We start from the raw sequence: 13,508 nt of genomic DNA on the forward strand, positions 1-13,508 counted from the left end.
ATTTTGCATGAGAAACTTGATTTTCGACCCCTTGCCAGGAAAAAAAAAAAATTTCCAGCAATCAGGAGATTTATAGTCAGGGAGCCGCACGAGAGAAATGCTGATATTTTAGGTTTTGAGTGATCAGCAAGCAAAAGGTTTGAAAACGCAATCTGATGTAATCGATCATGCTGAATACGAAAATCAACGTTATATAGTCGGCAAGGGGGTGCATCATACCCATTTCTTCAAATTCCCTGAGAATCCATCTCAACTGACAGAAATTCCCTTAAAATCAATAAAAAGTTCCAAACTGATCCATAATTACTCAAATCAAAGGAAATTCAATAAACATCAATATTCTTTTTTCGAAATGGTTTTATCTTTTGCCATTCAGGTTTAATTGCCTAAAAATCGACGAAAAATATAACATAATTTATAGCGTTTTGGGAATAATCTTGATCCATCTTGAAAATTTCCCTGCTCAAGGTATATTTTTTATTTATGAATTTTTTAGGAAATTTATTGTTCTACAAAATGAGTGATCTAGAAATGTTCTAGCTCTTTTAGTTTCTGAGCTATTAGCAAAGAAGTAGAGTGACCCAGTTTTAGCTCGGATAAGCATAGGCATATATCCAATTCAAATGTGCCTGTCCCGGTAGATTGGATCTCCGTGACTTAGCTGAATAGAAAAATTCCATTGAACCAATTGTATGGAGACATGTGGCGATTATTGTGAGATTTCATTTTGGTCGATTTAGTTTATCTATGGTGCAGTCTTCAAGTGCTGATGTGTCTGAGCCGGTTTTTCTCAAAGTCTTTTGTTCTTTGTTTTTCTACTGGTCCTCTCATATTTGATATTATTTATTTATCCGGTAATCTTTTGGTCTTTTTTGTATGAAGTTCTGGGAAGTAAAAGATTTGCAAACACAACGTCTGAGGTAGTTCGAGGTTGGTGCGATTTGCAGATTTTCAACAAACGCACGGAAGAAACCTTACCAAAGGTGAGTTCGACGATCCAATCAGTCAAAGACTGTAATGCAACTTTAATAAATACTTCAAAATTTTATTTCCCGCCGTTCGAGGGAGTCCTCTTACATTGAAATTAGTAGAAAACAAGATTATGTTCTTCCTCACAGTTCGATTACAAAAATCAAAGGAAGAAGAATCTTTAAAACTACCTTAAATTGCTAAACTGCAGAAAAGGAAAAATAAAAAATCGGATTCGCTACAAATCGCTACAAAAAATACGTCCGAAAAGGGAGACCAATACTGCTAAGAGTCGACTACTTCTTTTGTTCAAGACTGACCCGTGCACTTAAGATCTTATTCCTTTTTCTGACTTTCAGCATCACTTATGTTTTAAAATATGAACAGAAATTGCATTTGCTCTGGAAAATCAACATAACCATACAGGGTTCCAGCTATTGCCCGCCAGGAAAATTTCAGGATTTTTCGGTTCTGCTTACAAGAATTTTAAAGATTTTTGGCTGGCGGGACAGGATTTTAAAATTTTCGAAGTGGAAACACTGGACCACTAGTCCTAAGGTTGTGATGTATTTGCACAGAGCAAGTATGCATGGCATGAAAGTGTACCTCATTTGGAAAAAGTAGACGCTACAGTATACAGTGACTGGGAGAACGGTAAAAGTATAAATTGCTAATGTATTTTTCTACATGTCTCCCTGTTTTCCTACTTATTCTTCTATTAGTAATTCTTTTGTCGCGCACGGTCTTTTTAAGGGCGAAATCTTTGACCCAGTCTTAGTTGCGAAATCTCTTTCCAGAATCTAGAACACTGAAGAGATGCATACCGAAATAGAGCTAATTAACTCCACGCTCTCGTCTAACCATATCCAGAGCTCCTAACTTGCTAGTTTTGTAGACCCGAGCTAGTGAGGGGTAAACTAAGATAGTTACAATCAGGCGAATATTCTGCTGAGTCTTGAACAAGGAAAATCTTGGTTTTTCTTGATTATATATATTGCTCAAATGTCTCAACTATGATTTACAGTCAAGCAAACATATCAATAAATAAAACTTGCAATCGAAACAATCTGGTCCGTCCCAAAAGTACCGCGTGGTAGTGAATCTACAAAAAGCAAAGGCTTAAGGCCAAGTTTATCTTTTATCTGGACCTTATGTGGTATTCTTACCAACCAAAAATCTGGTGGTTGAACCATTCCAGAATCAGTGTCAGATAGTGTATTACGGTTATCATCTGGCAAAAAAAAAAAAAAAAAAAAAAAAAAAAAAAAAAAAAAAAAAACTGCCTTCCTACTTTAGTAACTGAAATAAATGAGCACTTGAACAAGGTCTAGACCCTACTCATCCTTCCAGTTCCCCAGGACAAAACAGTCAAACCAATCCGACAGTCCGAAACTCAAGTCCAAAATAGAGCAAAATCAGCATCAATAAGCATACGTCAATGTTCCAACACCAAGCTATAGCACCTTAAATCTACAAAAACATTATATTCCCAAGGTGATCACCATATATCGGGGCTCGTCAGATGAAAACTCATTGCCTATTTGGGTTTCGGCGCTTAAATTTCATTACCCAGGCAATTTGAGCGCGCCATGCCATAATCTGGCAATTTTTACTCAGTAGGTAGTTTTTTTTTCAAAATGCGTTTTTAAGCTTTTGCTTACAATGGTCTGTGGTTCGCTCTTTATTAGGTAGCAGCTACTGCTGCAACCACGACTTTATAGTATTTTCCCAAACCACAAATATGGGCTCTTGCGTCAATTTCTTATCACACATCCTGTACGATATCTGAATGTCAAAATGCCCTTGATTTCATGTATTTCTTTTATCTGATCTAGAATTCATGTCTTCAAATTTCAAATTAGTATAATTAAACTATTTTAGTTTTATTTGACTATTTAATTTAGTTGCATGCTTCCAGATTTCAACTAGTGAGAAAGTCTACTTTACAATTTCCGAAATTTTTTAGAAGCTTCTCTATATTTGTTGTTAAACTCCATAGCTTCCTTTGTAAGTTTATTGCCTGATAAAGCTCTAAGAAAATTGAACAGCAGATCTTCGTTTCCTATTTTTTTGACATGCCGGCCCATTTATTGGCGTCTTTTTGTGCCTTATCCGGAAACGGTCTTACCCGGAAACAGCAGTAGCAGTCTACACTATCCAGAAAATGGTGAATGTAGACGTGGCTTAACATCAACTTCACCACATGTAATCTGCAGAAGATAACAACAAATACTTATCCTTCGACTTGTTAATTGAATCGCTGTGGAACATTAATCACGCATGTTCTATTGTAGACTTACTTTATTAACAAATCTGTGGATGTGCACCGAAGTTCACAACTAGTCTCTTGTTCTCTATATACAATTTCATGCATTGGTTCCAGTTTATTTCCTGGAATGCTCCCCAAATTAAACCTTTTACATACTTGCACAGTATGTATTATACCTTATATTAACATTAAAATAATATAGATATATTATCCCGGACTGTATTTCCACCAGTGTACCTTATCCAGCAAGTAATTCTCATTGTTGATAGGCAGTGCAATAGCACTGCCTAGGTAAAGAGTAAGGTGTGCTCTATGTATTATTCGTTAATTGATTACAAGAAAACAAAATATATTCTAAACATTTTCTTTTTTATAGAATTAATAAATAAAAATTAATTAGACTATTAGAAATAAAAATCAATGTATATCAAGCTGTCAATCTGCATTAGATCTTTTCAGTAGCGTTTGCGGTGATTTTCTTCTTTTGTTGTTGATGTTATACTACTACTACTAGCAACCCACCACAGCACCAAGCCACCTGAGGCCAACACAGCTACGCACGCTCCTTCTCCATCCCAATCTATTCAAAGGCTCCCTCTTTACATCCTCCCAGGAAGTTCCCATTTCCTTTAAATCTTTCTTTATGACATCCTGCCACCCCAGACGAGGACGACCTGCTTTCCGTTTAGCCCTAGACGGCTGGCCAAAAAGGACAATCTTCGGCAATCTTTTATCCTTCATCCGCACAACGTGCCCTAGCCGCCTCAGCCTTTCTTTTATTATAGCCCTAGGAAGCGGTATGGAACCACATTTTTTGTACAGCCTACTGTTTGAAATACTGTCAGTCAGCCAGGTCCCCAGAACAATCCTTAAGCAGTTTCTCTTGATAACATCCGCAAATCTTCATCCGTTATTCGGAGCTTCCATGCTTCAGAGCCATATTTGACCATTGTCATCACTGTAGCTTCTAATATTCTAATCTTGGTTTGGGGATTTATCTTCCAATTCTACCGAACTTTTTTTAATTGTGAAAAAAACAAAAAAACCCTGAGCCTTGGTTATTCTACTTTTAACATCTTCACTGCTCCCACCATCTTTACTAATACTACTACCAAGGTAAATAAAGCTGTCCACCTGATCAATCTTTTCGTTACCCAACGTCACCTTTTCATCTTCATTTATTCCTACCCTTAGTCTTCTTAACTTTAATTTTCAAACCTATTCTAGTACCCTGAACTCGCAAAACCTTAAAAATGTCATTCAAGTTGGGCGCTAAAAACCCTATGCCTTCCCAAGGCCAGAACAAAATTTGCACTTTACTGAAAATTGTAAAAGTTTTTACTTTTATAACTTTAATATATCAAATAATATTAACATTTTTATTACTAAATATCAGTATATGTATATTAAACTGACAATGCACATTCATATGTATCTTTTTTAGTAAAGTGCAAATTTTGTTGTGGCCTTGGGAAGACATAGGGGTTTTGTGCCCAACTTATGTTAATTTCTGCTCGTTTTGAGTTTGACTCGGTTAATTATTGTAATTTCTGTTCGTTTTGGGTTTCATATATTTATTAATGCTGATTTGTGGTAGTTTCACGCTTGGTAGACTATTTGATTTTATTTTTGCTCATTTTTGGTTTAATAGAGTTCTTTACTTTTCTTTGAAAAACTTATTTTGTGGAAAAAGTTTTTTTAATTAATTTCTGTTTGTTTTATATTGACATAGTCTTTTCAGGGAAAAATAAGACTTTAAATCTTTTCGTGTTTTAAGACTTCATAGTTTGGCCTGCTATTTGTATGCTGGAGAAAAATTTTCAGGAATTTTTAACAACATACACCCTTTTAAAAATCTGGACACAAATAGTAGTGTTTAATATAGTTTCATACCTCCTGTAGCTGAGCTGGAATGGAAAACTTGATACCATTCCCAAAAAATTTTTTTTACTTTCTTTGATAGATTGGATACACTTACGTTACTTTGATTTGGTTAAATTTTATGAGCAGAAATGGTAGGGTTGGCGTGGGAGGGTGGGAGTGGAAGAGGGATTACATACGCTCAAATCACCTCTGAATATTAAAAAGGGCATCAGCCCTTTCCACTTTCAATCGAATGAGCCCTTTTCGAAGTTCCCACGACAACTCCTTCGATACATGCCCTGGTCTAAACAACAACAACAACAAAAAATAATACATTATACCCACTTCGATCTTTACTATAAAAATGTCAAGCCTTCCAATCACTTTCGACTTCTAAAAAGGGCACTAAGCCTTTTTATTTCCAATCGAATGAGTCCTTTTGGTAACGACAAAGCTTTCAATGAACACCTTATATGCCCCCAAGGCATACATTACAACCGTTACCCTAAGGTCTGTTAGGGTGGTTGTTATCCTTTAAGATAGAATTTCCAGAACTTTCAACTACGTTAAATAACATGGTTATCTCAAAATTTTGATTGGATGTGTTTGGGGAAATGGTGCGCGTGAGAGGGGTGTTAGTCACCTTCCAATCACTTTGGACTATTAAAAAGGGTATTAGCCCCTTATATTTTCAATCGAATGAGCCCTTTTTGAAGTTCATAAGAGAACTCTTTCGATATGAAGTGCCCTGCTCTACAGGAAAAAAATAATAAATAATACATTGTGCCAACATCGTTCTTATATACCCCCAGGGCATAACTAAATGTGTGAGTTCTCTAAGTACCCCGATGTTCCGTGATAAAATCCCTGATTTTATTCTCAACATGTTTCCAAAACGACAAATAATCAGGCAGAGATTGCTATTGAGCATATCTTCTAGAACATCTTGCAGGTAACAATGTTATTAATTATGGGGATTTTCTCTTTGGATCGCAACTAAATTTAGAATTCTATGGAAACCTGGTCAATAAAATAGTCCATAAGAGCAGTCCATAATAGTTCATAATAGTCCATAATATAGTCCCTAATAGTCCAAAATAGCATAAGAGCATAATAGTCCATAATATAGTCCATAAATAGTCCATAATAGTCCAAAATAGCATAAGAGCATAATAGTCCATGAAATAGTCCTTTCACAGGCTCAGCAGGTTCTGACCAGAGTTGAACGCGCGTGGTACCACAGTGGTTTTCACAAAACGGGTTTTAGTGCTAAAACATGGGGCTGATTGTAAGGTGCTTAATAACGAGGAATTATCAAACAGCCCTCATTAATTATCGAACATTATATCGAATAATCCACACACGATCCCTCATTCCCAGCATTTTATAGCACCCATACGCGCGCTCTTTATGACGCGTCTATTTGTACAATTTTCTGAAAAACTGGTCATAAAATAGTCCACAAGGGCCTCGTTTTACAGGCTCAAAAGCAGGGGTGCCACCAGGTGAAAAATATTACTAGGTTTTGGTGATTTTCTGGTTGATTTATTGATTTTCTTCAATAGCCTAGTGATTTGTGCGCAAATTTAGTGATTTTTTGTTTGGGCAATATAAAAAATCACTAGAAATAGTGACAGATTCCTAGGGGTGGCAACCTTGCTCAACAAATTACAACCAGAGTTGTACGCGTGTGGCTCCCCAAGAGTTTTCACAAAACAGGTTTTAGTGCCAAAACACGGGGCTGAAATTTTTTGTTGAATTCAGATGCATATTGTAAGGTTATGAGGAATTAATTATGAAGAATCATAGGCAGCGCAATAGCACTGCCTTAGTAAAGAACGATGTGGGCACAATGTATTGTTTTTTTCTTGGTCTTAGACCAGGGCACTTCGTATCGAAGGAGTTGTCGTAGAAACTTCAAAAAGGGCTCATTTGATTGGATATTGGAGTGGCTAGTGCCCTTTTTAATAGTCGAAAGTGATTGGATGGCAACTAGCCCCCCCCCCACACCCATCATTCCCCATAACACATCCAATCAAAATTTTGACGTAGCCATTTTGTTCAGCGTAGTTGATTTCCAGATTGAAAATATGTTTTAAGGAGGTCACTCCCCACCAGCCCTCAGGACAAGGATTTTAAGTTATACCCTGGGGGCATATAAGAACAGTGTTGGCAAAATGTACTATTTAGTTTTTTTCTTCTTCGGAGCAGGGCAACTTTTCATCAAAGAAGTTGTCGTGAAAACTTTGAAAAGGGCTTGTTTAATTGGATATCGGAGTGGCGTATGCCCTTTTTTGTAGTCGGAAGTGATTGAAAGGCAACTAGCACCCCTTCCACGCCCACCATTTCCCGAAACACATCCAATCAAAATTTTGAGATAGCCAGTTTGTTCAGCGTAGTTGATTTCCAGACATAAATTATATTTTTGAGGAGGACACTCCCCCAAAGGCCTCAGGGCAAGGGTTGTAAGTTAGCCCTGGGGACATTTAAGGTTTTATAGAAGGCGTTGTCGCAGAAACTTCAAAAAAGCCTCATTCGATTAGAAATTCGAAGGTGCCCTTTTTAATAGTCGAAAGTGATTGGAGGGCAACTAACCCCCCTTTCACGCCCACCTTTTCCCCAAACACATCCAATCAAAATTTTAAGATAGCCATTTTGTTCAATGTAGTTGAAAGTTCTGGAAATTAGGTCTTTTAGGATGACACCCCCCCCCACAGGCCTCAGGGCAATGGTTGTAAGTTATGCCCTGGGGGTATATAAGGTTTTTATAGAACGCCTTGTCGTAGAAACTTCAAAAAGGGCTGATTCAATTGGAAATTGAAATGGCTAGTGACCTTTTTAATAGTCGAAAGTGATTGGAAGGTAACTAACGCCCCTTCCACGTCCATCATTTCCCCAAACTCATCCAATCAAAAGTTTGAGTTAGCCTTTTTGTTCACACAGTTTAAAGTTCAGGAAATTATACATTTGAGCAGGACACTCCTCCCACAGTCTCCAGGGCAAGGGTTATAAGTTATGCCCTGGGTAAATATAAGTTTTTATTGAAATCTTTGTCTTAGAAACTTGAAAAAGGGCTCGTTCGAATGGAAATTCAAAGGTCTAGTGCCCTTTTCTATAGTCGAAAGTGATTTGAGTTCAACTAACCCCCCTCTCACGCCCATTTTTTCCCCAAACACATCCAATCAAAATTTTTAGATAGCCATTTAGTTCAGCGTCATTGATTTTCAGATATAAATCATGTTTTTGAGGAGGACACTACCCCACAGCCCGAAGGGCAAGGGTTGTAAGTTATGTCCTGGAGGCATATAAGGTTTTTATAGAAAATGTTGTCATAGAAACTTCAAAAAAGGCTCATTCGACATGGAATTCAAAGGGCTGGTGCCCTTTTTAATAGTCGACAGTGATACGAGGGCAACTAGCCCCACTCTCACGCAGACCTTTTCCCCAAACACATCCAATCACAATTTTAAGATAGCCATTTTTTTCAACGTAGTTGAAAGTTCCGGAAATTAGGTCTTTGAGGATGACAACCCCCCAGACCTCTCACAGCAAGGGTTTTAAGTTGTGCCCTGTGGGCATATAAGGTTTATGTAGAACGCATTGTCGTAAAAATTTCAAAAAGGGCTCAATCGATTGGACATTTAAATGACTTGCGCCCTTTTTAATATTCGATAGTGATTCAAAGGCAACTAACACCCCTTCCACGCCCACCATTTCCCCAAAAATATCCAATCGAAATTTTGAGATAGCCATTTTTTTCCAATCAGTTTAAAGGTCTGGAAATTATATCTTTGATTAGAACACTCTCCTCACAGTCTTCAGGGCAAGGGTTATAAGTTATGGGGGCACATAAATTTTTATTGAAATCTTTGTCGTAGAAACTTGAAGAAGGGCTCATTCGATTAGAAATTCAAAGGGCTAGTTCCCTTTTTAATAGCCTCGAAAGTGATTTGAGGGCAACTAACCCCCCTCTCTCGCCCACCTTTTCCCCAAACACATCCCATCAAAAATTTTTTATACCCATTTTATTCAACGTAGTGGAAAGTTTTGGAAATTAGGTATTTAAGGATGACAACAACCACCCCCACAACCCTCAGGGCACGGGTCGTAAGTTATGCCCTGGGGGTATAAAAGGCTTTTATAGAAAGCGATACTGTAGAAACTTCGAATGGGGCTCATTCAATTTAAAATTGGAAGGGCTAGTGCCCTTTTAATAGTCAAACGCTATTGAAGGACAGCTAACCCCCTCTCACGCCCACTATTTCCCACACCACATCCGATCAAAATTTTGAGACCTCCATTTTGTTAAACACAGTCAAAAGTTCTGGAAATTAGGTCTTTTAGGATGATAACTCCATCAGAGCCCTCAGTGCAAGGGTTGCAAGTTATGCCCTAGGGGCATATAAGGTTTTTATTGAAAGTTGTTGTAGGAATTTCAAAAAGGGCTCATTTGATCGGAAATTGAAATTGCCCTTTTTAATAGTCGAAAGTGAGTGGAGAGTAATTAACCCCCCTCCCATGCCCACCATTTCCCCAAATACATTCAATCAAAGTTTAGAGATAGCCATTTTGTTCAACGTAGTTGAAAGTTCTGGAAATTATGTATTTAGGGATGACAACCCCCCCAGGGTAAAGGTTGTAAGTTATGTCCTGGGGGCATATAAGGTTTTTATAGATAGTTTCCGTAAATTCAAAAGGGACTCATTCAACTGGAAATTGAGAGGGCTAGTGCCCTTTTTAATAGTTGAAAGTGATTGGAGGGTAACTAACCCCTTTCTCACTCCCACCATATTCCCAAACACATCCAATCAAAATTTTCAGATAGCTATTTTGTTCAACGTTACAGAAAGTTCTGAAAATTAGGTCTTTGAGGATGACACCCTCCCCCCCCCAGCCCTCAGGGCAAGGGTTGTAAGTTATACCCTGGGGGCATATAAGGTTTTTTTTCAAAGCGTTGTTGTAGAAACTTCAAAAAGGCTCGTTCGATTGGAAATTGAAAGGGCTAGTGCCTTTTTTAATAATTAAAAGTGATTGGAGAGCAAATAACGCCCCTCTCACGCCCTACATTTTCCCAGACACATCCAATCAAAATTTTGAGATAGCCATTTTGTTTAACGTAGTTGAAAGTTCTGGAAATTAGGTCTTAGAGGATGACAACCACTCTCACAGCCCTTAGGGTAAAGATTGTAATTTATGCTCTGGGGGCATATAAGGTGTTTATAGAAAACTTTTTCTTAGAAACTCAAAAAGGGCTCATTTGATTGGAATCGAAAGGCATTGTTCCCTTTTTAATAGTCGAAAGTTATTGGAAGGCTTGACATTTTTATAGTAAAGATCGATGTGGGTATAATGTATTATTATTATTTGTTGTTGTTGTTTAGACAAGGGCACTTCGTATCGAAGGAGTTGACTTAGGAACTTCGAAAAGGGCTCATTCGATTGAAAATAGAAAGGGCTGATTCCCTTTTTAATATTCGAAAGTGATTGGAGGGAAACTAATCCCCCTCCCACGCCCACCCTCCCATTTGCCTTTATGTTTAAAAACTAAAGGTTAAGATTAAATCAAAATGCACTGTGATAATGCTAATTCCCAATAAGGCATTTCAGCAGTATCCCAAGAACGACTGAGGGTAATATTTTCAAAATTTCGGGGCTACTTCTGCTCTTAAAATTTAACCCAATCAAAATAGCGTAAGTGTATCCAAGCTATCAAAGAAAGTAAACAGATTTTTTTGCGGATGGTATCAAGTCTTCCATTTCAGGTCAACTAGAGGAGATATTAAACTAAGTTAAACACTACTTTTTGTGTTCAGGTTTTTAAAAGGGTGCATGTTGTTAAAAATTGCTGAAAATCTTTCTCCAGCATACAAATAGGAGGCCAAACTATAAATTCTTAAAAAAACAAAAATATTTAAAGTATTATTTTCTTTTTCCCTGAAAAGACTGTCAATAAAAAACGAACAGAAATTAATTAAAAAAAACTTTTTCCACAAAATAAGTTTTTCAAAGAAAAGTAAAGAACTCCATTAAACAAAAAATGAGCAAAAATAAAATCAAATAATCTACCAAGCGTGAAACTACCACAAATCAGCATCGATGAATAAACGAAACCCAAAACGAACAGAATTACAATAATTAACCGAGTCAAACTCAAAACGAGCAGAAATTAACATAAGTTGGGCGCAAAACCCCTATGCCTTCCCAAGTCCAGAATTAAATTTGCACTTTACTGAAAAAAAAACAACAAATGAATGTGCATTGTTAGTTTAATATACATATACTGATATTTAGTAATCAAAATGTTAATGTTATTTGATTTATTAAAGTTATAAAAGTAAAAACATTTATAGCTCTAAACTTGAGGATATTCATATAAGGATGCCAGCTTCTCTATTAGTTTATTTTCTCTGATTCTGTTAATACAGAGTGACTCAAACCTCAATTTTTTTTTTTTTCAGGAAGTAAGTCCTATAGCCACTGTACTGCAGTAATTGCTAACATAAAGAGTTTTTTTTAGGTTTGATGATACTATACATCTGGACATAACCCATGCAGTCGCAAAGGTGGATATAGAGCAAAATATGGGGGGGGGTGTGTGTGACAAGGGCGTCAATAATTAACCAACTTGACAAGTTTACTTTAAAAAAAGTAAAAAAACAAAACAGAAAAAAAAACACGGAATGAGGGCACCAGAAACAATGTTGAGGGGGGGCTCCCTGCCCCACCTGGATCCACCAGTGTGCAGTCCCAGGGGCAAGTACAGTATTCATAGTCCACTTGTTATTTCCGTAAGGGTGTGAAATAATTTACATTTATTAAACGTGCACCTGAATTATCTTGATTTGGATGTCTACATTCCAATATTATAATCGGCTTTGTAATCAGTAAGCCAATTAACTGTTATAAATTAGTTTTGGTGGAAAATTTCTTAAAAAGATGTAAAAAATTTGGCGAACTGAATTAAACTTTGAGGAAAGTTGGAGCTGGTATTTTAGTTATGTCTTTTGGGGATCAATATATTTTTTTTTGGGGGGGGGGGATAAATTTTTAAATTCTCGTCATCATGATATTTCCAGAAAAGATTGTTGAACTTCAGATAAAATTGATTAGTTTCTTTAGAGTACACCATGAAATTCTCAATTTAATATCCTAAGCAGTTGCTGGGATGTTGCTGATACGCCCTTTTGACGACCTTGATTCATATAGTGTGTTTTGATTTAGTTTAACATCCCCTGAAATTTCATTTAAATGCCCTTAGCTTTTGTAGAACTAGTACTAGTAGTAGCACGCTAATATTGCCTTTCGGTTGGTCCAACATCTCCCAAGGCAAGCCCCGTAAGTTTCAATTTAATACCCTCAGCCGTTCCAAAGATATTGCTGATACTTTCATTTGACAATCTGCCTGCAAATAGCGTATTTTGATTTAGTTCAACTTTCCACACAATATTACCTGAAATTACCAGTTGTAGTAGAAGTAGTAACAGCATTAAGAGGAAGGATCGAGAAGGCATTATTGGGTACAATTGGAGTCCGTTGATACGTGAGATTGAGGCCATTGATAAAATTGCAGAAGATCTAATAAATGCAGCTAGACTGCTTAGCCGTTAGATCAGAGGCAACGCTGTAGCGTTGCCTATAGTAAAGGCCATACGGCTCCAATGTTTTATTATTATTATTTATAATTTTTTTTTCCCAGAGGCACTTCATATGGAAGGGGTTGTCGTAAAAACTTCAAAGGGGGATCATTCGATTGGAAATTGAGAGTTCTAGTGCCCTTTTTAATATTCGAAAATGATTGGAGGGCAACTAGCCCCTCCCCCACGCCTACCAGTCCCCCAAACCAATCCAATAAAAATTTTGAGATAGCCATTTTGTTCCGCATTGTTAATTTCCAAATATAAAATATATTTTTAAGGAGGACACTCCCCCACAACCCTCAGGGCACGGGTTTTAAGTTATACCCTGGGGGCATGTAAGGTTTTTATATAAGGCGTTGTCGTAGAAACTTCAAAACAGGCTCAATCGATTGTAAATTAAAGGGCTAGTGCCCTTTTTAATAATCGAAAGTGATTGGAGTGCAACTAGTCCCCCCCCCCGCCCATCATTCCCCCAAACACATCCAATCAAAATTTTGAGATAGCCATTTTGTTCAGCATAGTTGATTTCCAAATAGAAAATATATTTTTGAGGAGGACGCTCCCCCACAACCCGCAAGGCAAGGGTTTTAAGTTATACCCTGGGGGCATATAAGGTTTTTATAGAAGGCATTGTCGTAGAAACTTCAAAAAAGGCTCATTCGATTGGAAATTCAAAAACTAGTGCCCTTTTTAATAGTCGAAAGTGATTGGAGGGAACTAGCCCCCCCCCCCACGCCCATTATTCACCCAAACACATCCAATCAAAATTT

The sequence above is a fragment of the Artemia sp. Qi Xiang Cuo genome, chromosome 15 (genome assembly GCF_049724085.1).
Source record: "Artemia sp. Qi Xiang Cuo chromosome 15, ASM4972408v1, whole genome shotgun sequence".
Classification (NCBI taxonomy): Eukaryota; Metazoa; Arthropoda; class Branchiopoda; order Anostraca; family Artemiidae; genus Artemia; species Artemia sp. Qi Xiang Cuo.